Source organism: Spermophilus citellus, assembly GCF_964194105.1.
Source record: "Spermophilus citellus genome assembly, chromosome: X".
Taxonomy (NCBI): Eukaryota; Metazoa; Chordata; class Mammalia; order Rodentia; family Sciuridae; genus Spermophilus; species Spermophilus citellus.
In genome coordinates, this window is record NC_138190.1 from 1277009 (window position 1) to 1303385 (window position 26377).

The 26377-nt window shown below is 40.8% G+C and overlaps 1 protein-coding gene and 1 long non-coding RNA gene across 2 annotated transcripts in view; both read right to left on the reverse strand.

Annotated features, from left to right (window-relative positions):
- LOC308638964 (uncharacterized protein) overlaps nucleotides 1–26377 on the reverse strand; it is a gene marked incomplete at both ends in the record, with an annotated part of 72494 nt that overhangs the window by 36831 nt on the left and 9286 nt on the right. The window lies entirely within an intron of this gene.
- On the reverse strand, nucleotides 3612–5034 carry LOC308639833. The gene is made up of 3 exons (XR_014020123.1): nucleotides 4594–5034; nucleotides 4134–4207; nucleotides 3612–3774 (listed from the first exon to the last, which is right to left on the reverse strand). It is a non-coding gene; the product is annotated as an uncharacterized lncRNA (long non-coding RNA).

The window sequence follows — 26377 nt, forward strand, 5'->3', positions numbered from 1 at the left end:
TGATCTGAGGTAGAGGCTGGTTTTTCATACACAGGCTGACCTGAATTGATCTCAGGAAGGGTCGCCTCCCTTGTGTTCTTTCCTTATCAGTGGTTCAGAGGCACCAACATTTTCAAGAAAAGCCACAAGCCACCTGCTCCTGCCTGGTAAGCACCATATCCCTAGCTGCTGACCCAGGGCTCTCAGCTTCCTGGGTTTCAACTGATAGTTAAACCAGAAAGAAACAATAACCCTGCTCAGCCCGGCCCATAAAGCCTGCGTATGAAACCCCACTTGGGGCACATGTGGCCTGTGGTGTTGATACCGCTGGTTACTGGGGAGGAGTTCTGACCCCTCACATGTTGAAGTTTGAACATTAGAGAAGCGAGCCCAGGCAAGCACACAAAGCAGGGTTTATTTTTAAAGGAATAACATAGACTTTTCCCCAGGAGGGAGGGGGGCATAGCTGGTATCCTGGAATCACCAGAAGCAAGGTGTTCAGCCTTTTTATGAGTCCTAGGCTTCCTTTGTTCTCCATTCCTTTCCCCCTTATCTTTCTCCTTCCTCCTTTGGTGACTAGGCCCAGGAATGCTTAGTGAGATTGCACAAAGGTTGACAAACAGGGGGGGGGGCTGAAGGGAGAAGGGCAGGATGTAGCAGCCAAGGACACATTAACAACCTAATAGCTCTCTATAAGGAGGGGCAATTCCTGGGACAGGCGACCTTAGCAACAGGAAGGAGCAAGGGCAGGTCCTTGATGAGGGTAGAGCAAGGGCTCTGAAGGAATTCACATTTCTATCCCTCAGGGGACAGTGTGCAACTTGCCAGACTCACTCAACATTGGCCTCCTTGATCAGACCTGACTCCATTTACCTGTCTGTACTGACTGCCTGTCTATTTCTGGCTTCAGTATCTGCCCCTTCCCAGAAAGTAAATACAACATTATTTTTACTCTTAACTTCGACTTGGTGAAGTCTTTCACGTCCTGCACACTGGCCCAAAGTCATTCTACCTAGGAATATCACCCATGGACAATGGCAAGGGCAGAGAGAGAATAACAAATACACAGTCACATTTTCACAAATGTGGAATAGTGGCCATATACCCTTGGAAGGCTGAGGATTCAACCCCAGGTGCTTTTTTCCCCCCTCATGATAGGCCCAACCTGATCTTTTATTAAAATTGGGAGCCATCTCACCACAAAGTCACGAAAAAGCTAATTTCTGCTTTACTATAAATTACTGCAAATTCTGAACCTGCTTGGAATGCCTGCCCGTGCCTTCAACTCACCCCTGCCTGGCTCTCTGACCAGATAGCAGCCCTCTCTGAAACTTTAGTGACACCTCATAAACCTTGGCCTTCCCTGGCCAGACAACGACCCTCTGTGAGGCTCTAATGGTCCTCATAAATTCTGATGTTGGGGCCAGCAAAAAATGTAAACCATTACTGTGATGCTTGTCAGAGTTCTGTTATCTGTAACCCCCCTTTTGTGTAACTTTCTGGGCTATAAAGTTGGGCTGTAGGAAGGTGGGGTTGCTGTCTTGTTCCCGCCATTTTGGGAGGGGGAGGCAGCCTGGCCAGTCGAAATAATCAGCTTGCTTTAATTTGATTTTATTTGGAGTCAGTGGTCTTTTCTTGTGTCCTGGTCTAACACTCAGTGTTGGGCATTGAATCCATGGCAGGAGCATAGTAACCCTGAGGAACACTCCCAGCCCCCTTTTATTGTGGTACAAAGAAGGTGGGTGGGAGCATAAATGTAATGAATTTGAGAATGAAACTCTGATGACCCCAGCCTAATTCCATTTTAAAATTAGGAGCCATCTCATCATCAACTCAGGAAAAGTTAATTTCTGTTTTACTATAAATTATTGCAACTTCTAAACTTGTTTGGAATCCCTGCCCAGGGCTTCTACTCACCTATGCCTGGCTTTCCTTAACCAGATAACTATCCTCTCTAGAACCTTTGTGGTTCTTCATAAAGCCTGCCTCCCACTGACCAAATACCAACCCTCTGTAGAACCTCAGTGCCACCTCATAAATTCTGAGGTTGGGATCTGAATTTATTCCCTACCTTGAAATGTTAAGCCATGATGATTATTAAGTTAGTATCTGTCTTTGTATTAGGCTTGTCCAATCCTGTGATCTGTAAGTTCTCAAGACATCCCATTTTACATTTGTGCTATAAAATTGTGTTCCTAGAGAGCTGGGGTATCTTTAGCCCGGGGTTGGGGAGAGACAGACATGGCCAGCTCCTGGGAACATAAATATAAGTTTGCTTTAATTTCACACACAATTGGAGTCTGTGGTCTTTTCCTTGTGTTGTGGTTTTGCAGTGCCAGGTCTCTAACAAGGCCATCTTTGGGTTTGACCAAGGGAGCATATTTCTCACACTTAATGACATATCTCTAGGCCAATACATTAAAAAACTGAAAAAAAAATTATTGAATACATTCTTTCTTAGAAAACAGAAACAACAACAAAACTAGAAGAGCATCTTGGAATGGTGGTGCACACCATGCCAGGAGGGTCAAAAATCCTAGGCCAGCCTCTGAAACATAGCCACACCTCTCAAAAAAAACCCCTCTCACCCCAACTTAAAAGGGGCAGGGCATGTAGCTCACCGTTACAGCACCACTGGGCTCAATGGCCACGTTAAAAAAATAACACCCTGAAGAGGAACACAGGGGAAAAATGACATAAGAAAAGAGAAGAGTGTAAAAGGGCAGACATCAATCAAACTACATCAACAGTGACATTATATGGCAATTGAGTGAACAATCCTATCCTAAGGTAGAGATCAGCAGACAGAATGAAAACAAGCTCCAATTCTGTGCTATGTGCAGGGGTCACTGCTGGGATACAAATGGATAAAGAGTTTGAAAATAAGAGGATGTGAGTCCTACACCATGGAACAGACACCATGAGTGAGCTCTCCTGTACTACCTCCCCAACATCAGGCAAAATGTTTCAAAACTAAAATTTATTGGGAGATAACAGTCATGAGACATGGACACATGAGGTTAAGGTGTTCCTGAATGCTCCATCCTCTTTCCCAATGCCAATCCAATAATGAGGACACAGCTGTGAGTTTACAGGGAAAAAAAAACTTGTTTGCTAGCAAAGGAGCAGCACATGACTAATGTCCCAGAGGCTGGGATTCTGCCAATCAGAAGAAACAGTTGGCCTTTCTTATTGGGGAGATGGGGGTGCCAGGGATTGAACTCAGGTGCACTCAGTCAGTGAGCCACATCCTCAGCCTCATTTTGTATTTTATTTAGAGCCAGGGTCTCTCTGAGTTTCTTAGCATCTCGACTTTGCTGGGGCTGGCTGTACACTCTTGATCCTCCTGCCTCAGCCTCCCTAGAGGCTGGGATTGAGGCATCACCACCACACCTGGCACAAAGCACAATATTTCATTAATGAGATGGAAAGTCGTTAGAGTGATGTCAATCAGAGTTTAGAATTTGGTTATTCTGGGTTTGTTTGGGTTTGCTGTTGCAGAAACCAAAAACACAGTTCAGGAGACACAAAAGCCTGTAGAGTCCACATAATGCTAGGTGATCCAACCTTGTGGCCTCCCTGGGATATAAAGGCAACCTGTCAGCTTTTTTCACATTCTTACCAATATGAACCATTCCAGGGTCAGCTGAAAATGCAAGCTGACTTTGGCACCTGAAAGAGGACCTCATGTCTAACAGAAGAGTCATGTGCCACGAGGACAATGAGAGGGGAAACAATGACAGAATGACAGACATGCCATTTTCCTCCCATGTGAAGGCTGAGTTCTGGATGCTGCTCCTGGCAAGAGGAGGGACACACACAGGTCTTGAACTGGGGATCAGGTCCCAGGCCACGTGGGTTGCAGATGTGATCTGGGGTTCTGCACAGACCTCTAAAAGACCCATTTCCGGGACAGTGAAAATCCCAGGCTTGCGTAAGTCCCTCATCCCCATGTTTCATCAGCCCTTGGGACCCAGAACAAGAAATATGGTGAGAAATGAACCCAACTCTGCCCCCGTTTTCAGTTCTGGCTACTTGGGTGCATGGAGCCTTGAGCTCTGGGCATTTCAAAGAATCGAGTAGGAACATGAGACCCAGAGATGTGTCAAACAGCCCTGAGGGATGACCAGCTTTCCCATGGTCAGGACAGCCACAAAGGACATGGGGTTGAGGTGGGGCTGTCCTCTGGCAGCAAGGGCAGCTCAACAGCCAAGACACAAGGGTTTCCCTGGAGGGGGATTTGGAGTGGGGGGAGAGGACTGATTCTGCTGCCCACCCCAGTGCCAGCCCATCCATACTAGATGCCTGGCCAGAAAAACACCCGATGAATCTGCTCAGCCCCCTTTTTCTTGTTTTAAAGGGAAAATTAAAGATACTGGGTGTGGGAGTTCTGCCTTGTTCTGGGGAAAGCTCAGGCTACACGTGGGTCCCAGGAGTCATACAGCTGGACAGGGTTCCTGGCTCCATCCCTGCTCCCTGTGATGGGTGTGTCTCTCCAGAGGCCTGGTTTCCTTCTGGTGAAGGGGGTCAGAGGAGGAGGTGGCCACACATGTGTTGACATGCTGCTCTGGCTGAGGACACCAAATCTATGCTCTGCCCAGGGTTGTCTCCTACCTTGGCCTTCGTCAGAGAGGCCTGGATGGCTTCAGTCTCAGGCCTCCTGGTTTCCAAGTTAAATGATTTGTGGCCTCTTCCCCTTGCATGTTGGTGATGCTTGGGACCTTCTTCCACATGACAGGGACACGTGGTCACTGTTGAATGATGACAGCTGGAGCACAATGAGGTGTGAGGGTGAGGAGACTGGCCCATGGTTCTGAGGATGGCCCTGTGAACACCCAGCCTCCCTTGCAGTCTCCTGGCCTGCAGGTCAAAGCCCTGTCAGTGGAAGAAGCTCCTCACACAAGGTCAGATGCACCCTCTTCCTCAGCAGCAGGTGAAGCTGGGGCCTAAGGAGCTCCAATGAGTCCCTCCAGGTCTGATGAGATGGGAACCTGGCAGCCTCTTCCTGGGATCTCAAAAATGTTTTGAAAAGAGCACATGTCCCCATCCCTCATCCCTGACAGCCCTTTCCCAGATCCTCTCATTCTCATGAGCCAGGGAAACCTTTAATTTTCATAACTAGTTGATGCTGTAATTAAACATGATAAAAAGTGTGTCTCCACAGCTTTGGCGTTGTTATGTAACCTCACTTTAATCCTTTACCTGAGAAGAAACAGCCCTCTCCACAGCATGTACTGCAGAATGTCACCTCATGGGAGACTACAGCTGCATCAATGATGTAGGGCACATGAAGCCAGACACCCAAGGATATTCCAGGATTAGATTTATTAGCTGCAGGGTTCTGAGGTGTATCACCTAAAATTTTTTGGTTCACTGCCTGTAATTTCATTGATCTTCATTTACACCCAATGGGACAGGGATAGAGGTTTATATTTTCTGTGTGTGTATACATGAAGAATTTTTTTTTTTTAGTTCACAGAAAGTGCTTTGTGTACCAATTGTAAGATTAGTCAGAGGTCTTACAAGCTTTACCACAAAAGCAGAAGTCTGTGTTATAACCCACATTGAGATCTTTACAAAATCTTTTCCTGACATTCTGTTGAATGAAAATTATGCTGAAGGTCTCTGGAGTACCTAATTTAAGATTCTTTGGTGGAGAAAGGAGTGCCACTATATTAGCACATCAGACTGGGACACTCCTTACCAAGTCTTTGGACATGTAGAGTGCATTAAGTAGGTTTTCTTAACCTTAAACCATCACACAATTTCCCCAGGGCTACTGAGCTACTCTAAACACAGAGAGAAATCAAGCCTGAGTTTCCTAGAATATTCCACCTAAATAGTATTCATGGGGAGAAAAACTAAGTTGGATGTAGTTTTTCTTTTTTTTTTTGAGAGAGAGAGTGAGAGAGAGAGAGGGACAGAGAGAGAGAGAATTTTAATTTTTATTTATTTTTTCTTAGTTCTTGGTGGACACAACATCTTTGTTGGTATGTGGTGCTGAGGATCGAACCCGGGCCGCAGGCACGCCAGGCGAGCACGCTACCGCTTGAGCCACATCCCCAGACCCTGGATGTAGTTTTTCTAAAAAAAAATTCACTGGTATAAAAGGCCTTTAAGAAGGAAGAGACAAGCTGCAATTGTGGAGGAAACACCTGCAGAGGGCTAGGGATGTGGCTCAAGAGGTAGCGCACCAGCCTGGCATGCGTGCGACCCGGGTTCAATCCTCAGCACCACATACAAACAAAGATGTTGTGTTTACTGAAAACTAAAAAACAAATATTAAAAAATTCTCTCTATTCTCTCTCTCTCTCTCTTAAAATGAAAAGAATTTCTCTCTCACTTAAAAAAAAAAGAAAAGAAACAGATGCAGAGCTGCATCTGCTGATGTGGTCATCAGTGGAGTCCACACACAGCACCAGCAAACTCATTACCTGAGCTACGGGAATGTTCGGTGCAAGAATGCCTGCCTAGAATGCACAAGGCAGGATTGGGTCCCCAGAACTGGGGAAGAAAAGAGAAAGCAACTCAAGCATAGGGCAAAACATATTTTGAGAAAGTGTCTCTCAAATAATATACACAAATGACATTATGTTCTAATGCTCTTTAATGTGCCTACATACAGCAGAATACATGAGACTTAGAACAAGCACAAGTGGCAAGAGTGGGGTCCCAGTGTCATCAAGAGATTAATAAGCAATCAAGGACAAGAAAGAGGCCAGGTGCAGAATACACAGACACATCCCTAAGGTAGCAGCGGCCAGAATCACCCCATCTCAAAAAATGACTATTAAAAAGATTGTGGAGAAACTCAGTGGTGGAGCACTCCTGGGTGAAATGTGACAAAGAAAGAAAGGAAAGAAATTCAGAAGAGACATTTCACCAATCTTTACCAAAGGCTGGAGTGGAGAGGCCTAATCTAACATACAGAATATGTAATGAAACATTAGACACAAAAGACTTAAAATACAGGAAAATGGAATCGAAAAATAAGAGAGATTTAACCGAGAAGAAAAATATTTTGTTTTAAAACCTTCATGCTGATGCAATGCTCCCCTCCAACCCAGGGTGCATTTTTGTTACTTCTGAATAGATAAAAAAAGAAATGAAGGCACAAACCTTTTCACACACCTACAGTTTTTTTCTCAAAATAAATAAATAAAATGAAATAAAATAAAAATATCCTCAATTCTGAGCAAGTTCAAATGGATCTGAAACAAGAAAAGGTCTCACCACATTTCTACATACAGGGCTTTTCTCCAGTGTGGTTTCTTAAATGCTGTTCAAAGGGACCTGGAAAGTTGAAAGTCTTACTACAATTTTGAAAGACAGAAAAAGGATCTTCCCAGATGTGAATTCTTTATGTCTTTGAAGAAAACTCTGAAAGCTGAATACTGCCCCACATGGCTTACCCTCAGCATTTTCTACAGTATGAGTCCTTTCATACAACGGAACAAAACTAGAACAGCTCAACAACTTATATTTCTTTTTTTCATAGGATTTACTCTTTTTATTCCAAAAGAATCTTCTGAGTCCTCAGTAAAAGACTGAGAAAACTAGATTTCCCACATTTCTCACACTCACAGGGCTTCTTCCTGTGTTTTCATATATGAGAAGAAAAACAGGGCTGGAGGGGAAGCTGACAGGATGTAGCTTTTCTCTGGTGTATTCTGGTATGTATTCTCGTATGTATTCCAGGGCTTTTCTCTGGTATGTATTCTTCCATGTTTATGAAGCTGATGGGATGTAGCAAAGGTGTTGCCACACTGCTTACATTCAGAGGGTTTGTTTTCCAATGTGAATGAAATGGCTTTGAAGGCAATAGGGAAAAATGGAATGATTTGTGATAATTTTATACATTTAAAGAGTTACTCAGTTGGAAGTGGTGGTGTATGCCTTTATTTCCTGAGTCTTGAGAGGCTGATTCTGAAGGAACAATGTTGGAGGCTAGCCTCAGCAACTTAGGAAGACCCTAAGAAATGCAGCAAGTCCCTGTTTCAAAATAAAAAGTAACTGGAATGCAGCTAAGTGGTAGAGAACAACCAGACTAAATCCCCAGTGTCTGTCTCTCTCTCTCTCTCTCTCTCTCTCTCTCTCTCTCTCTCTCTCTCTCTCTCTCACACACACACACACACACACACACACACACACACACACACACACATTTTCAGCAGTGTGAGTCCTTCCTTGTCTTTGAGGATGACATGAAATATTGATTTACCAGGTTTTACATTCAAAGGATTTTTCTCCAGTAACTTCCTACATGTATATGAGTGAAACAGTAATAACAGAAAAGTTTACCAATTGTTTTCATACATACTATTTCTCTGCAGTATCTGTTCTTTCACGTGTGTGAAGCAGACAGGATGTGGCAAAAGCTTTTCCACATTGTTGTTATTCATAGCGATTTTCTATGGTATGTGTTCTTCCATGTCTGTGAAGGTTACCGGATGTAGCAAAGGCTTTGCCACACTGCTTACAATCATAGGGCTTCTCTCCAGTATGAGTTTTTTCATGTGAGTGAAGGTTAGAGGACTGAGTGAAGGCTTTGCCACACTGCTTACATTCATAGGGCTTCTCTCCAGTATGAGTTCGTTCATGTATCTTAAGGCAGGAGGCATTAGTAAAGGGTTTTCCACACTGTTGACATTCATAGGGCTTTTTTCTGGTATGTGTTCTTCCATGTATATGAAGCTGATGAGATGTAGCAAAGGCTTTGCCACACTGCTTACATTCATAGGGCTTCTCTCCAGTATGCATTCTCTGATGTATTCTAAGTAAACTGGGATAAGCAAAGTCTTTCCCACATACCTTACATTTGAAACCTTCATTCCCCATGTATGCGTTCCTGTGCCTCTGAAGACTTGTGTATGAAATACAGGTCTGACCACCTCGTTTACGTTCATACACTTTCTCTCCAGCATGAGTGTTTTCATGTCTTCTTAATACAGAGGAGAAACAAAAGGCTTTCCCACATACCTCACATTGAAAACGTTTATGTTCACTGTGTGTTCTCATGTATCTTGGAACACCCGTGGGAGAAGACGAGGCTTCACCACATTGCTGATATTCATAGGGTTGCCACCCAGTATGAGTATCATCATGCCTTTGAATGTCACTGGAATGACTGATGACTTCCCCACGTACTGTACATGCATAAGGTCCATCTCCAGTTTGTATTAACATTTGTGTGTGAACATTTTTGGAAGAAACCCGAAATTTCTTATATTGTTTAAATTCACATGGCTTCTCTTCACATTCCTCATGGTTGTAGTATTTGTGTCCAGAGCATGATGTGATCTGCCTATGAAGGAATGAAGGATATATGAAGTCTTTTGCACCCATAATGAAGGCACATGGATTTAATCTATTAAAATTTTTCTCTGTTCAATTAAGAATTGGAATTGATTTGAAGGTTTCCCAAAACGCTTCTGTGCCTTGGAAGTTTACCATGGCTTCTTTGAAGAAGTGACCAGCACATAATCAATGCTTGATTCATTCACAATTTTCTATTTATTGATAGACCTTTACATTACTACCAACATCAGGTAAAGGCTAAGTTTTCTGACTTGTTCAACTTGCCTAAAATAAGAAGATTGAAAGCAAACAATCCTTTTCAACACAGCTTCTCTATGGCTATTATCCAAATAGTGATATTCACATATGCAATTTCATAGTACTTTTTGCATGTCAAATACTTTGAAAAGACAGAATATCTGTTACAGCTAAGTATATATTTCTGGTAAAAAGCATTATAAGAATAAATACTTCTCAATTAATACATACTTCTTTCATTGGTTTCCTTTAAATATTACATGACAGTTCTCAGACCCCCTCATGGACTCCTCTTGTGAGGACAGCTACCTTACATTGCTCCCAGAGTTTTCAGTATGAACTTCAGTGGTCTTGTCTTGCCACTTGTTTCCTAAAATGAGAGAACAGAACAATCTTTATGAATATTTGGGAGCTAACAATGCTTTGCCAAATGATACATGTTATTTATGCTGCAATAATTCACCAACTGATTCCCTTTTCACCTTCTACATAAATGACCAAAATAAACATGAGTTCTCTATTTGATTAACTTTAAAAACATCATTATTACCTATAGAAGACAGGTTTCTGAGGACTTCCAGCATCACATCTCTGTAAAGGTTCTTCTGAGAAGGATCCAGCAAAGCCCACTCCTCCTGGCTGAAGTTCACAGCCACATCCTCCAAGGTCACTGAGATCTAAAATATCCCACCAAATGTATAGTGGAGGCCAGGAGAGATTGACAGCATGAGAAATCTATACTCAACATGCATGGTGTTCACATGATTCCAGGAGGAACCCTAAGGTAAAGGATGAACTTTGGCTTATCATAACATGTTGCTTCATCCATTCTCTTGGTCAAATGTTCAACACTGGTTTAGTAACTAACAAACACCCTACACCAATGCAATATTTTGAAAATAGTGGAGACTATTGGCTGGAGAGAAGGGGTATTCCATACTATGAGTAATGACACATTTAATTGTCACCCTGATTGGATTAAAAGATACTGATGATTAATGAGATTCTGTGTGTGTCCATTCTGCAGTGGCCTGAGGGTATCAGACATTCACTTGTTCACTCTCCCAAAGTGGACTCTGCCAGTGATTCTCCAGGGAGTTTCCAGAACCTTTGGTCTGGACTAGGGCAGCACCATTGATCCCTCTTGTTCTGACCCTTCAGCCTCTTGGACTCTGCAGCAACTACTCTGAAAATTTTCCAGCTGCAGATGGCCACTGTGGACATCCAGCTTTGGGTCAAGTGCGCCAATCTAATAAGTCCCCTTTTATAATCAAACTTCCTCTTGATGCTGTTCCTCTAGAGAACACTGACTAGTAAACTATGTAAGCAAAAAATTCCTCTGAAAAACAAAGTCTAACTAATAAAGAAGTAAATAAACTACCAAGCCATGAAGTTTTACAAATATATAAGAAATAATAGTAAATGCTAAATACCATTTGGTCCATCAAATCTTTACTGCACTCAATTTCTTACACCCACTCCAACACTAGAAATTGGCTCCTCAGAAGGCAAACATCAGTGATTTATAGTCTTTCTTTGGTGAGTTCACAGGAAGTAAGACAGGCTCCCAGATCACTAACAGATTTAAAAGTGTCATCGTCAACAGTACATTGAGACTTCAAGAGTATCATAAACGTGCCTGACACAAATTAGACAACTTGCAGAAACTGGACCATTTCTTTGAGAGAGACAATCTCCTACAACTTACACACTAGGGGAATACACAAAACAATGAGCCCATGGCTGCTAAAAAAAAAAAAAAAAAAAAAAAAAACAGACTCAGTAACTAATTACTACCCAAAAAGGCAAGGCAAGGCTCTGACATCTCAAAAAGGCTTCCATGAGACACTTAAGAACTGCCACCAATTTTCTACTTTTTTTTCCAGAACATAGAAGCTGAGTGAACACCTCCTAATTCTTTCTGAGGCATACGTTACCATATTACCCAAATTAAGTAGATAAAGAAAAGTATTAAATAAAAAAGAAAACTAAGAATGATGCTCATAATTATAAATGCAAAATTTAATCATAAATGCAAAAAACTGTACAATCAAGCCGTCACACTCCAAATGTCTATGCAAATGATGTGAAAATTATGGGCACAGGAACACTCACTGCTGTGACTACAGCAGCCATATCCAAAACTGCCCAAAGCTAGATGCAAGGAAGATGCACCTTACAATAATGAATGGACAAGCTGCAGTTTAACCACATCAAAGAACATCACCCAGAAAATGACCTCTGCAGCCTGGAAAGGTACAGCACCCTTACAGGCAGACTGGTAAGTGAGAGAAGCCAGTTTCAAATGGAAAAGTGCAGTAAGATTCCAAGTCAAGAACATTCTGGAAAAGACAACATTACAGATGCACTAGAGAACTGATGGGTGCCAGGGACTTAGGGAACTGAGAGGGAGGAAGGAATGAGGAGGAGTGATGAACAGGTGGAACACAGGATTCCCAGAGCAGTAAAACTCTTCTGTATGACATTATCTTGTAAACTACGTGACACACACAATCACATCACACAGACGAGGAACCCTAAGGTAAAGGATAAACATTGGCTTATCATAATGTGTTGCTTCATCCATTCTCTTTATCAAATGTTCAACCCTGGTTTAGTAACTAACAAACACCCTACACCAATGCAATATGTTGAAAACAGTGGAGAGTACCAGCTGGAGAGAAGGGGTACTTTTTTTTTTTATTGTTGGTCGTTCAAAACATTACATAGTTCTTTATATATCATATTTCACAGTTTGATTCAAGTGGGTTATGAACTCCCATTTTTACCCTGTATAGAGATTGCTGTATCACATCAGTTACACTTCCATTGATTTACATATTGCCATTCTAGTGTCTGATGTATTCTGCTGTCTATCCTATTCTCTACTATCCCCCTTCCCCTCCTCTCCCCTCCCCTTTTCTCTCTCTACCACCTCTACTATAAATCATTTGAGAAGGGGTATTTTATACTATGAGTAATGGCACATTTCATTGTCACCTTGATTGGATTAAAAGATACTGATGGTTAATGAACTTCTGGGTGTGTCCATGAGGATGTGTCTACAAATGATTGGCATGTGGAACAGTGAACCAAACCAAACTGGAGAACCTCCTTAGGTATACGCAGCACCATCTAATAGGACGGTGTCTTGGGTGGAACAAAAGTTGGAAGAGGAAGGAAACAGCAGCAGAGCAAGCTCCTTTCTTCTCAATGGGTTCTTGATGGCTGCTACAATGGCCTGAGGATATCAGACTCTGCCTTCTTCACTCTCCCAAGGTGGACTCTGCCAGTGATTCTCCAGGGAGTTTCCAGAAACTTTGGTCTGGACTAGGGCAGCACCATTGATCCTTCTTGTTCTGAAGCTTCAGCCTCTTAGACACTGCAGCTACTACTTCTCAAGCTCTCCAGCTGCAGATGGTCACTGTGGACATCCAGCGTCAGGTCAAGTAGGCCAATCTAATGAATCCCCTTTGATAATCATGCTTCCTCTTGATGCTGTTCCTCTAGAGAACACTAATAAACTATGTAAGCCTAAAATTGCTCATAGAAACAAAGTTTATCTAATAAAGAAGTAAATAAACTACCAAGCCATGACGTTTTACAAATATATACATAAGAAACAATATTATATGCTAAGTACCTTTTTCATAATAATGTAAAAATAAAGCAAAGAGGAAGACTCATAGTTACAAATTTAAAAAGTATGAACAAATGCAGAGAAACTGATTTTGAATACTATTTTCATCTGGAAAGAAATTGGATGATAAGTCTTCAAAACTCATTCCAACTGCTGATGTAGAGGTGTGCACCTGTAATTTCAGCCACTAGGGAGGTCAAGGCAGGAAATGACAAAAGTTTGAGGCCAGTCTCAGCAACTTAGCAAGACACTCAGAAATTTAGTGAGACTGGTTTTCATCAAAAATAAAAAGGGGGTCAGGGACTGTATCTAAGTGGCAAAGCACTTGCTAACGTGTGTGAGGAACTGGGTATGATCCTCAGCACCACAGAAAAATAAATAAAATAAAGGTATTCTGTCCATCTACAACTATACAAAGTATATATTAAAAAAAAAGGAAAGAAAGAAAAATAAATAAATAAGAAGAAGGGCTGAGGATGTGCTCAGTGGTCAAGTGCCTGTAGGTTTATTCCACAGTAAAACTCCTACCCACCTCCAGAACGCTGCTCACAAATTGAAATTCATTTCTGGAGGAGAACTAAGCATGAGCAAGTCCATGACATCAATCCCCAGCCCTCAATAAGTGAGCAAATAAATAAACAACAGTCTACAATACTAATTCTCTTGGGCTGGAGAGTAGCTCGGTAGTAGAAAACTTGCCAAGCTTGTATGTGGCCCTCCCTCGGATCAATCTCCAGCAGGCCACACACACACACACTCACACACACACCAAAACAAACAAACAAAACTAAAATACATGTAATTATTATAATACAAAAGGTACACAATTAGAGGCATAAAATAAAACAAAATCAATGGAAAGACAACACACTTTCTCACAAAGAAGATTGAATATTCCCATGATCTATAATCTCTTAAAAAATACAAAGCATTTCAGTAAATTCTGTGAAATTTAGGGCATGATTTCCTGTATTTTGGAGGTAAACATAAGAAAAGCTACATCTAAAAATAAAAATAGTAGGGTTGGGGCCTCGGAATGTGGCTCAAGTGGTAGCCGGCTCACCTGGCATGGGTGCGGCCCGTGTTCTATCTTATAGCACCACGTACAAACAAAGATGTTGTGCCCGCTGAAAACTGAAAAATAAATATTAAAAACAAATTCATTCTCTCTCTCTCTCTCTCTCTTTATAAAAAAAAATAGGAGGGTTGGGATTCTGGCTCAGCAGTAGAGTGCTTATCTAGCACATGAGAGGCCCTAGGTTTGATCCTCAGCACCACATAAAAATAAATAAATAGGTATTCTGTCCAACTACAACAATAACAAAAAATACTTTTCAAAAAATGGGAAATACTAGACTGTATCTAAGACCAGCCAAAATGTTGTACAGGACAGAGAGAGTAGAGAGAGCATTTATGTTGCTCCCAAATTTCATAAGGTAAAAGGCCAGCTCCCAAAGAGGTGGCTCTAGGAGGAGGCACTTAGGAGGGAACAGGAATCAGGTGACATAGTGGGAGTGCTCTTGAGGGGATCAGCACCCTTATTTAGACAGTTGTATCGCTCCTTTCCAGAAAACAAGTGTCATTTACTATTTCACTGATATTCAGTGATTAAATGATCATAATTTTGTATTTCAGGTATTGCCAAAATTGTCCTTAAAATTTACAATGAAGACAGGTGTGATGGTGCACAGCTATAACCCCAGCAGTTCAGGAGTCTGAGGCCCTAGGTGATGTAGCAAGACTCTGTACCAAAACAAAGAATCTAAAAGGGGCTGGTGGATAATCAAATGTGAGTCACAGGTATCCATGACTCACCTACCATGATATGTCATAATTATTCTGATTTAAAATTTTGGAAAAAGAGAGGAAAGAGAGATAATGAATGACACATAAATCGGATGTGTTTTATTGTGTGTTAAAAAAGCCAACACAGCATTTGATTTTTACCCGTGTTCCAGTCTGCTAACATTATAACACCTATCTTTAATGTTATATTAATAAAACAGAGTCTGCACCTCACATGGAAGTAGCCTTAACCATCATGAATTTGTTTCAATAATGGGAGGGACATTTTTCTTATGTAAAAATACATCAAATTGAGATCAATGGTCCACTTTCATTTTTATCCATTGAAGCAGTTGAAAGCACCTTTCCAGAAGCCCATGTCACAGGGTTTTCACTTGCTTTGCTTTGCTCAAATTCCCTCCAAATCATGCAGTCTCCATCCCAGCAGCACTTACAATATCAAGAAATATGCTCTCCAAGAAAAAGAAATCTTTCTTTCCCAAGTCCCTTTTCTCATTTGGTCAACTCACTTTTGGTTGAATGAAATTTGTGTTTACCTCAGACTACAAATAAAAACAAATTACAAATCACAGCCAGTCACAGATGACACAAACACAGTTCTCCCTGGGGGCATGTTCCAGGGAGCAGAATACATCCGGGGAGCCCTGCAGTCTTCCCTAGGGTGGGCCCAGGATAGGTCAATGAAGGTCATTGACCTGTCCTTAAATCACACTATCACAGCAGATCAGAACCCAGGTTCTCTGCTAGAGGCCCTCTGTTCTCCCTGCAGGGTACCCAGGGTAGGGGCAGAGTGTACCAGGGTTCCACAGGACAGGAGGAGATACCCACCCTGTGGCACACACCAGGTTGACCCTGGGGCCCAGTGTACCAAGACTCCACAGCAGGGGGAGTTGCCAAACCTGCGGTGTACACCATGGTGCCCCTGTGCAGAGGGGTCTGATGGGAGCCCATGAGGCTGAGAGGGAGTATGTTCCCTGGTGGCCACCAAGGCCATCAGGAAAGAGGAACATGAGTGTGGAGAACTGAGGGGACTCTGAGCTCAGGCAGTGCAGGGAAGAAGGCGACAGTGAAGAGCAGATCCAGGAACAACTGGGGGGTTCCTGCTCAGGAAGTTCATCAGACCCAGCAGTAAATGGGCATCCATGCAAGTGCCTCCTGCTCCACAGTCATTAATAGACCCCAGGACCAGTGGTGTCCAGGCCTCCTGGGTAGAATGACCCCAGCAGAGCACAGCAAGAACTCCCAGAAGTTTATAGCAACAAGTAGGACCCCCTGCAGTACAGAGCAAGCACTGGCAAGCAGGACTCCTGGAGATTTATTGTCTGTAAGGTCAAGAGGTGTATTGCCTTCATGAAGGGTGACCACCTCCTGGTTGCTGCACCCACTGTGGATTTTGTCTGGGTCACGACTGCTGGGAAAGGAAGCTCTAAAGTGTCTAGGAACCTTGAAACCAGAGATGCTGAATCCCAATCAGAGACCCTGCTGTTATTGTTGAAAGAAAAATTCCTGGGTACCATGTGAAATCTTTTGCAAGTGGAGGCTCTATTAGTGATGCGGGGCAGAGGAGGCTGGATACCTGAGGAAGATTCAGGGAGCTGATTTATTAGCGGCAGGGTTCAGAAGGGTATCACCTAAAATTTTCTGGACTTTGATGTTGGAATTTCATTATCTTTACACCCAGTGGGAGGGGGTGGAGGTTTATTTTATTTTTGTAGTAGTCTACATAAATTTTTTTGGTTGTTCAAAGAAAGTGAATTTTTAATCACTTTTGAGATAATTCAGAGATCTTCCAAGCTTTACCAAAACAGAAGTAACATCATCACATCTTCATTCTAACATATTTTAATATTTTTGCAAAACATATCCTGATATTTGTTTTAAAGAAAATTATGGTGAGGGTCTCTGGAGAAGCTTATTTAAGATTCTTAGGTGCAGAAGGGGGCACCAATACATTAGGACATCCGACTGGGTCCCTCATTTCCTAGTTTTGATCACAGGCTGTGTATGAAGAAGAGCATCACACGATGTACCCAGGGCTACTGAGGTACCATGAACACAGAAACAAAACCAGCCTGGGTTTTCTGGCATATTCCACCTAAGTATTAGTCATGGGGTGAAAAGCTAAGGTGGATGTCAGTGGTTAAAATTCCCTGCTATTAAAGTTGTTTAAGAAAGGGACCAGGTGAAAATATGGGGGAAAACCTGCAGAGCTGCATCTACCAAAGTGGTCCTCAGTGGGGTCCACACGCACAGCAGCAGCAAACTCACCACCTGAGCTAGGGGAGGGCTCAGTGCTAGAGCACCTGTCTAGCAGGCACAAGGCAAGATTGGGTCCCTGGCACCAGGGAAAGAGAAGAAATAGAAAGGAACTCAATTGTGTACAGGGCAAAGTATATTTTGAGAAGATGCCTCTCCAAACAATACATACAAATTACAACTTTTATAATGCCTTTTAATGTGCCTACATACAACACAACACATGAGACTTAGAACAAACACGAGTGACACAGTGGTGGTCCCAGAGTCATCAACAGGCCGATAAGGCACCAAGGAAAAGGAAGAGGCCATTTGCAGGACACAAAAGGGCACATCTCTATGGTCCCAGCTGGTAGGAGGCTGAGGCAGGGTGACCACAAGTTTGAGGCCAGCGTCACCCCATCTCAAAAAATAACAATAAAAGGGCTAGGGGAAGCTCAGTGGTGGAGCACTCCTGGGTGAAATCTGAAGGAAACAAGGGAGGAAAGGAGGAAATAAGAGATATTTAGCCAATCTGTACAGAATGCTGGAGTGCACAGGCCTCAACTCACATACACAATGTGTAACCAAACTTTAAAAACACACAAAATAACTTGAGAATTCATGAAGTAATAATTTTTGAGAAAAAGTAGTGGGCTGTAATGTTGTAAGAAAAGTCAAAGAAATCAATAGTTGCATGACACAGTGAGGATGAAAGAACTGCACTAGGGAGGGTATGTAGAGAAAAGGGTGACTTGATCCTGTACATGCGTGTGCACGTGGGTGTGAGTGTGCATGTGTGGACGGCACAACTCACCTCTCCCAGGTGATTGCTTTTGTAGTTTAACTTGGTGCTCTAGAGAACACTCACATGAGCACCAGGCCACGTTCCATACTCTCTGAGACTCTGAGAAGTTGATTAGCTGGTGTCTGGTGCACAGAGGGAAAAATAAAATTGTTTTTTAAAAATAAATCTGTAATACTCTTAGTGATTACTTGCATTTCATTTTATCATAAGATCTTAACAGAAATGAATAGTTTGATTCCTTAAATACTAAAGCAGTTCTCCCACCCTGTTTTCAACAGAAATTACCTAAAATAACCTTTTTTTCAAGTGGACTTCAGTTTACTCCAACTGGAAATATAAAAATTTGGAGTATAAGGTGTGAATTAATGTTCTTGTGATGCTCAGAATCATTCTAGAATCTTAGAGCTTGAAGGGCATTCGTATACATAAACACATTAAAAAGTAATTCTTGCCTCTGAATCAATTAGGACTTGGAAACTCTCAGAAAGAAGGCACATATTGATTTACATCAAAGTTTCAAGAAACATCCAGGAGCCAGGCATGATAGCGCATCTGTAATCCCAGTGGCTATAGAATAAGAATCACTAGTTCAAACCCAGCCTCACCAACATACTGAGGCCCTTGGGAAGAATTTAAAAAGCACTTCAATAAAAACTTAATAAATAAATAAAAAGGGGTAGGAATGGGATCAGGGCTTGGCCACTTTAGATATGAGGATGGTGGTGGTGGTGATGATGATGATGATAATTACAATAGTAATGTTTATTTTCTCCTCTATGACCCTGGTAATTATATTTAAAACCTCTCACAGTTTTTATTTTGTCACAACATATATAAAAGTCATAAAAGTGGGCAAGATGAGAGAAAATGGACTCAAGGGAAGAAGAGAGATGAAAACTCTAAAACAGAATTAAAATGCTGCAAATACAGGTTAATACATTTTAAGTACAAATCTTTTGTACTATTGTATAGCATACTTCTACATACAAAATCATACTACACACTAGATTTTGCACACACATACAAAGTAAATATAAGATTATGTTATCATATTGGATAGTTGACTGCAAATGCAAAAAATACAGACAGAAAAATTAAATCTAAAAAGAAGAGATATTTAACTGGGAGAAACATGTTGCCTTCACATCTTCATGTTGACACAATTCCTACATCCAACCCAGGGTGCATTCTCATTACCTGTGAATAGAAAGAAATGAAGGCACACACCCTTTTTACACGCCTACACTGGTTTTCTCAAAAAAAGAGGATTCTTGCTGAAGGGGTTGCATGACTGTAATTCCACTGAAAAAGCAGGCTGAGGCAGGGGATCACAAGTCCAAAGTCAACCTCAGCAACATAGTGAGGACCTAAGCAATTCAGTGAGACCATGTCTAAATATTTGAAAAAAAAATTTAAAAAAAGTAGGATATGCCTCAGTGGTTAAGTGTCTCTGGGTTATATCCCTGGTACCAAAAAAAAAAAAAAAAAAGTAAAAGAAATTAAAATAAAAAATTCTCAAGTCTATATAAGTCTAGATGGATTTGAAACAACTGAAGGTCTCACCACATTTTTATATACAAGGCTTTTCCCCAGAGTGAGTTCTTCCATGATGTTCAAAAAGAACATGGAAAAGTGAAAGTGTAACCACATTGTTTAAAGAACAGAAGGGTTTTCCTGATGTGAATCCCTTTATGTCTTTGAAGGAAACCATGAAAGCTGCATACTGCCCCACATGGCTTTTCCACAGGATTTTCCACAGTATGAGTCCTTTCATACAAGTGAACAAAACGGAAACACTTGAACACTTACTTGCATATGATTTATTCATTTTGGCATGAATCTTTCAAGAAGAGTCTTCTCAGACCTTATAAAAAACTGGGAAAATTAGAAGACTTCCCACATTAATCACATTCTCAGGGCTTCTCTCTGTGAGTATTTTCGTATAAAAGAAGGAAAGCGGGACTAGGATGGGAAGCTGACAGAATGTACCCAATCTTCCCCGTGCTGAGGGTTGTTTTCCAGTGTGAGTGAAATGACTTTGAAGGCAACAAGGAAAATGGAATGATTTTCCGAATTTTTCACATTTAAAGCATTATTCAGTTAGACCTAGTAGTGTTTGCCTTTAATCCCAGAGACTCAGGGTCTGAGGCAGAAGGATCACAATTGTGATGCCAAACTCAGCACCTAAGCAAGGCCCTAAGGACCTCTGCAAGTCCCTGTCTCAAAACAAAAGGGAAAAAGGTTGTGGCTCTGCTGGGGTCCTGAAGGATGAGTGGTGTTGACAAAAAGATGAGACAGGAGTCATTCCATTGGAGCAATCTCCAGAGAGAGAGCTAATGCAGCTTTCTCTGGGTGATCTTTTATTGCAATTTTTCTCATCACTGGAGATTCAGATATGCCATTGATTATACAATTGAATTTCGGGGCTGGGGATGTGGCTCAAGCGGTAGCGTGCTCGCCTGGCATGCGTGCGGCCCGGTTCGATCCTCAGCACCACATACCAACAAAGATGTTGTGTCCGCCAAAAACTAAAAAATAAATATTAAAAATTCTCTCTCTCTCTCCTCTCTCACTCTCTCTTAAAAAAAAAAAAAAAAAAACAAAGGCATACTAAGCATTATACATAAGAAAATTGAAGAAAATACCTGAGCAGAAAACTAGTATTTCAAATAATTAAAAAAAAAAAACAATTGAATTTCCATTTTTCCAGGATATGACCTTTAATTATTTAATTATTAAAAGTACAGAATCATTAATAAAATGCATCACTAATTTACATTTTTTAGATTTTCCCAAAATTTACTATTTTCTTATTAACTAATGCCAAACTACGTAACCAGATTCTAAGTCTCCTAACCTGTCATTAAACTTAAAATTTAAAGTACACCTTTACTTTATTTCTAATCTAAAATTCCCATCTAAAAACGCCCCCTTAAATCTTATACTTAAAATATCCTAAAGTTTATAAATCATTCTTCAAACATATCAGAAACCCATACAACTAAAAACTTAAGAATTTCTAAACCCCAAAATGTAAATAGGATAATATTTCTAACATTGTTGTAAAAATATATCTTATAAAGCTACTTAAATTAATTCCTAAATTTATTCTCATAAAACTGGTTGAGCTGCTTTCTCAAAGACTTTCTTTGTTTCTCAGTCAAGGGGCACTAGTTCTCATATCTTTATAATTTTTCTCAATATAAAATAAGTTGTGGGGCTGGGGATGTGGCTCAAGCGGTAGCATGCTCGCGGTCCGGGTTCGATCCTCAGCACCACATACAAACAAAGATGTTGTACCCGCTGATAACTAAACAATAAATATTAAAATTCTCTCTCTCTCTAGCTCTCTCTTTAAAAAAATTAAAATAAATAAGTTGTAAACATCAGTCCACTTCCCGCCAATATTAACTATATTCATCATAAAACCCTATGTAAAGTAAAAAAGGGCTTATAAAAAGAGAAGATTATATCTTTAAATGTTTTAACTTTCCTAAGTGTATAATATAACTTTCCTCAATCAAAAATGAGACTACACATGGTGGGCTTTGTAAAATAAGCATAATGATTAGGTTTTCTAAGAGGCTGGAAATATGAGCTTGGGTTTTAGTTGATATAATCAATGCGGTGCCCTTTCAGAGGATGTTTGTTGTCCATTATCAGATTTGTCCTCAGTGTACTGAGATAGAAGAACAGCCTTCTACTTTGTCCTTGATATGCTGAGGGGAAGAAGAACAGCCTTCAATGCATGAACTACCTGTTATGGTCTAGCCATCTGATATTTAATTTGTTTGGCATTTAACACACTCATGCCTCCTGTCAGAAACATAAGCACGAAAATGAAAAGTCCCAATTATTTAATAAAAGGGTCTCATGGTTTCAGATTCCCACCAACCAGTGTGGCTTTGCCAGCATTAATTGTCACTGTGACCCTGTCAAGACAGTGAGTGGGAAATCGCCTTCACTATGGCTCAGTAATAAATGACCAGCAGACTAAATCCCCAGTACTATCTATAGGTAGATTCAAACATGTGAGCACTTTCTTCTCTTTGAATTGGACAAGAAATATTGATTTACCATATTTCACATTCAATGAATTTTTCTTTTTTTTTTTCTAAGAATTTTTCTACAGAAAACTTCTTACATGTTAATGAGTGAAAGCTTATTAACAGAAGACTTTGCCAATTGTTTTCATGACTATGATTTCTCTGCACTATGGGTTGCTTCATGTAAGTGAAGCTGAGCAGATGTAACAAATGCTTTTCCACATATTTTACAACCATAGAGCTTCTCTCCGATATGTGTTCTTCCATGTCTTTGAAGGTCACTGGAACTAGCAAAGGCTTGGCCACACTGCTTACACTCATAGGGCTTCTCTCCAGTATGCATTCTTCGATGAACCTGAAGGTAATTGGATGTAGAAAAGGCTTTGCCACACTGCTCACACTCATAGGGCTTTTTGCCAGTATGAGTTTGTTCATGTGAGTGAAGGCTATTGGATCTAGCAAAGGCTTTGCCACACTGCTTACATTCATAGGGCTTCTCCCCAGTATGTGTTCTTCTATGTCTGTGAAGGCTACTGGATGTAGCAAATGCTTTGCCACACTGCTTACATGCATAATGCTTTTCTCCAGTATGAATTTTTTTATGTAAATGAAGGCCAGATGAACGAGCGAAGGCTTTGCCACACTGCTTACATGCATAAGGCTTCTCTGAAGTATGAATTGTTTTATGTGAGTGAAGGCCAGAGAAACGAGTGAAGGCTTTTCCACACTGCTTACACTCATAGGGCTTCTCTCCAGTATGCGATCTTCTATGAATCTGAAGGAAACGGGATCTAGCAAAGGCTTTCCCACACTGCTTACATTCATAGGGCTTTTCTCCAGTATGAGTTTTTTCATGTGAGTGAAGCTCACTGGATCTAGTAAAGGCTTTGCCACAGGGCTTACATTCATAGGGCTTCTCCCCAGTATGTGTTCTTTCATGTCTGCGAAGGCTATTGGACCTAGCAAAGGCTTTTCCACACTGCTTACAAGCATAAGGCTTCTCTCCAGTATGAATTTTTTTATGTGAGTGAAGGCCAGAGAAACTACTGAAGGCTTTTCCACACTGCTTACATTCAAAGGGCTTCTCTCCTGTATGTGTTCTTCCATGAATGTGAAGGGAAGTGGATGTAGCAAAGGCTTTGCCACACTGCATACATTCATAGGGCTTCTCCCCACTATGAGTCCGCTCATGTGTCTGAAGGTAGGAAGAAGTACTGAAGGCTTTCCCACATTGTTGACATTCATACGGCTTCTCCCCAGTATGAGTTTTTTCATGTCTGTTAAGTATAGAGGACTGAGTGAAGGCTTTGCCACACTGCTTACATTCATAGGGCTTCTCTCCAGTATGTTTTTTTTCATGTATGGAAAGGTAACTGGAACTAGAAAAGAAATTGCCACACTGCTTACATTCATAGGGCTTCTCTCCAGTATGCGTTCTTCTATGAATCTGAAGATAACTGGATGTAGCAAAGGCTTTGCCACACTGCTTACATTCATAGGGCTTCTCTCCAGTATGCGTTCTTCTATGAATCTGAAGATAACTGGATGTAGTAAAGGCTTTGCCACACTGCTTACATTCATAGGGCTTTTCTCCAGTATGGGTTATTTCATGTGAATGAAGGTGACTGGATGTAGCAAAGGCTTTTCCACACTGATTACACTCATAGGGCTTCTCCGCAGTATGTGTTCTTTCATGTATTTGAAGGTCACTGGAGCTAGCAAAGGCTTTCCCACACTGCTTACAATCATGAGGCTTCTCTCCAGTATGTGTTCTCTGATGGATTCTAAGTAAACTAGGATAAGCAAAGTCTTTCCCACATACCTTACATTTGAAACGTGCATTCCCCATGTGTGTGATCCTGTGCCTTTGAGGACTTGTGTGTGAAATAAAGGTTTGACCACCTTGTTTACATTGATAGAGTTTCTTTCCAGAATGAATTCTTTCATGTCTTCTAAATAAAGAGGAGAAACGAAAGGCTTTCCCACATACCTCACATTGAAAAGGTTTACCTCCACTTTGTGTTCTCATGTGTCTTTGAACACCTGTGGGAGAAGATGAGGCTTCACCACATTGTTGATATTCATAGGGTTGCCACCCAGTATGAGTATCTTCATGCCTTTGAATGTCACTGGAACAACTGGGGACGTTCCCACATACTGTACTTTCATAGAGTCCATCTCCAGTTTGTATTAACATTTGTGTGTGAACACTTTTGAGAGAAACCAGGGATTGCCTGTGCTGTTTAAATTCACATGTCTTCTCTTCACATTCCTCGTGCTTGTAGCTTTTGTGTTCAGGGTGAGATGTGATCTGCCTGTGAAGGAATGAAGGGCATATGAAGTCTTTGGCACACATATAACAACCACATGGATTTACTCTATTAATTTTTTTTTTTTTGTCCAGTTAAGAACTGCAATCTCATTGAAAGTTTCCCCACACTATCTTCTTGGCTATTGAAGTTTACCACATGGCTTCTTTGAAGAATGACCAGCACATTATCAATGCTTGATTCATTCATGATTTTATATTTATTCATGGGTCCTAGGCTTACATTACTACCAACATCAGGTAAAGGCTAGGTTTTCTGATTTGTTCAAATTGCCTGAAACTCAAGATATTGAAAGGAAACATTCCTTTGCAATGCAGCTTCCCTATGCTAATTATCTAAATAGTGATATTCACATGCAATTTTATAAACTTTTGGCATGCCAAGTACTTGGAAAAGACTGAATATCTGTTAAAGTTAAGTATATATTTCTAGTAAAAAAAAAAAAAACTCTTATAAGAATAAATACATTTCAAATTGTGCATACTTCTTGGGTTGGTCTGTTTTAAAAATTATATGACATTCTCACATTCCCTCAAGAACTCCTCTTGTGAGCACAATTACCTTAGAATGATCTCGGAATTTTTGATCTCATCTTCAATGTTTTTTTCATGCCATTTGTTTTCTAAAATGAGAAACCAGAACAATATTTATGAATTTTTAGGAGACAGAAATGCTTTGCCAAACTTGTAGGTGCCTTTTATGCTGCAATAATTCTACAATGGATTCCCTTCTCATGTTCTGTACAAATGACCAAAATAAACATGAGTTCTCTATTTGATTTAAAAAAAAAATCATTATTACCTATAAAAGCCAGGTTTCTGAAGACTTCCAGCATCACATCTCTGTAAAGGTTCCTCTGGGAAGGATCCAGCAATGCCCATTCCTCCTGGGTGAAGTTCACAGCCACATCCTCAAAGGTCACTGAGATCTAAAATATTCCACAAATGTTTACTGGAGGTCAGGAGAGAATGACAGCAGAAGAAATATGTACTCAAAATGCTTGGTGTCCACAGGATTCTCTGAAATTCTGATTAATTCCATGATTTGGTCCATCAAATCTTTCCTGCAGTCAATTTCTTACACCCATTCCAACACTAGAAATTGGCTCCTCAGAAGCCAAGCATCATAGTGATTTATACCCTTCCTTTGGTGAGTTCACAGGAAGTAAGACAGACTCCCAGATCACTCCTAACTTCTCTATTGGTTTCACCTCTATTACATGTTCTAGAATCGTCCTGTGTGGTACAGACCTAATATAAGCACTTCTGATAGTAGTGATCTTTAGAAAAGAAAGGTGTTGAGTAGGAAATTGCAGGAATCATGAAACTAAGCATTTGAGAGACATTCTGGTGGCTCCGTGTACCTACAAGAATAATATAGATAACATGGAATTTACTGATGTCTTGTTTCCTCTGAAAGTCTATTGTTCCATACTTAAAGAAATGCCTAGAACCAGCCACCACCCACACTCTCTGGGCATGGGGTCACTAAGGAGATTCCTTCACAGACAACATTTTGACAACTTTTCACACAAGTTGTCACAATGTGTTAACTGGAGATTGAGCTCATCCTGTGTGATTACACTAAGAACAACTAGAAGTTTACAGGTGCTTTACTCAAGAACAAATTAGTCAACTAGCTTACTATTAAATGACCAAAACATGAGTTCTCTATTTGATTAGTTTATTTATTAATAAACACAATAATTTTATAATTTCCTGTAGTTACTGTAAAACCAGATCGAGTAAGTGAAAGATGGCACGTCTTAGAAATAACTCGATGACCCAAAAATGTCACCTTGTCCAAATGACAGTCTTACAAAGTTTTATAACTCTCAAAAGAATCTTCTTAATAAACAGCAGGCACTATTTTTCTAAGTCTCATAGCAACAATGAATGTCCAATGACTCTCAAACTCTTCTTAACAGCAGCTGGTTCACTACCATAATGTACAGTCATGAGACACATACCAATGCTCT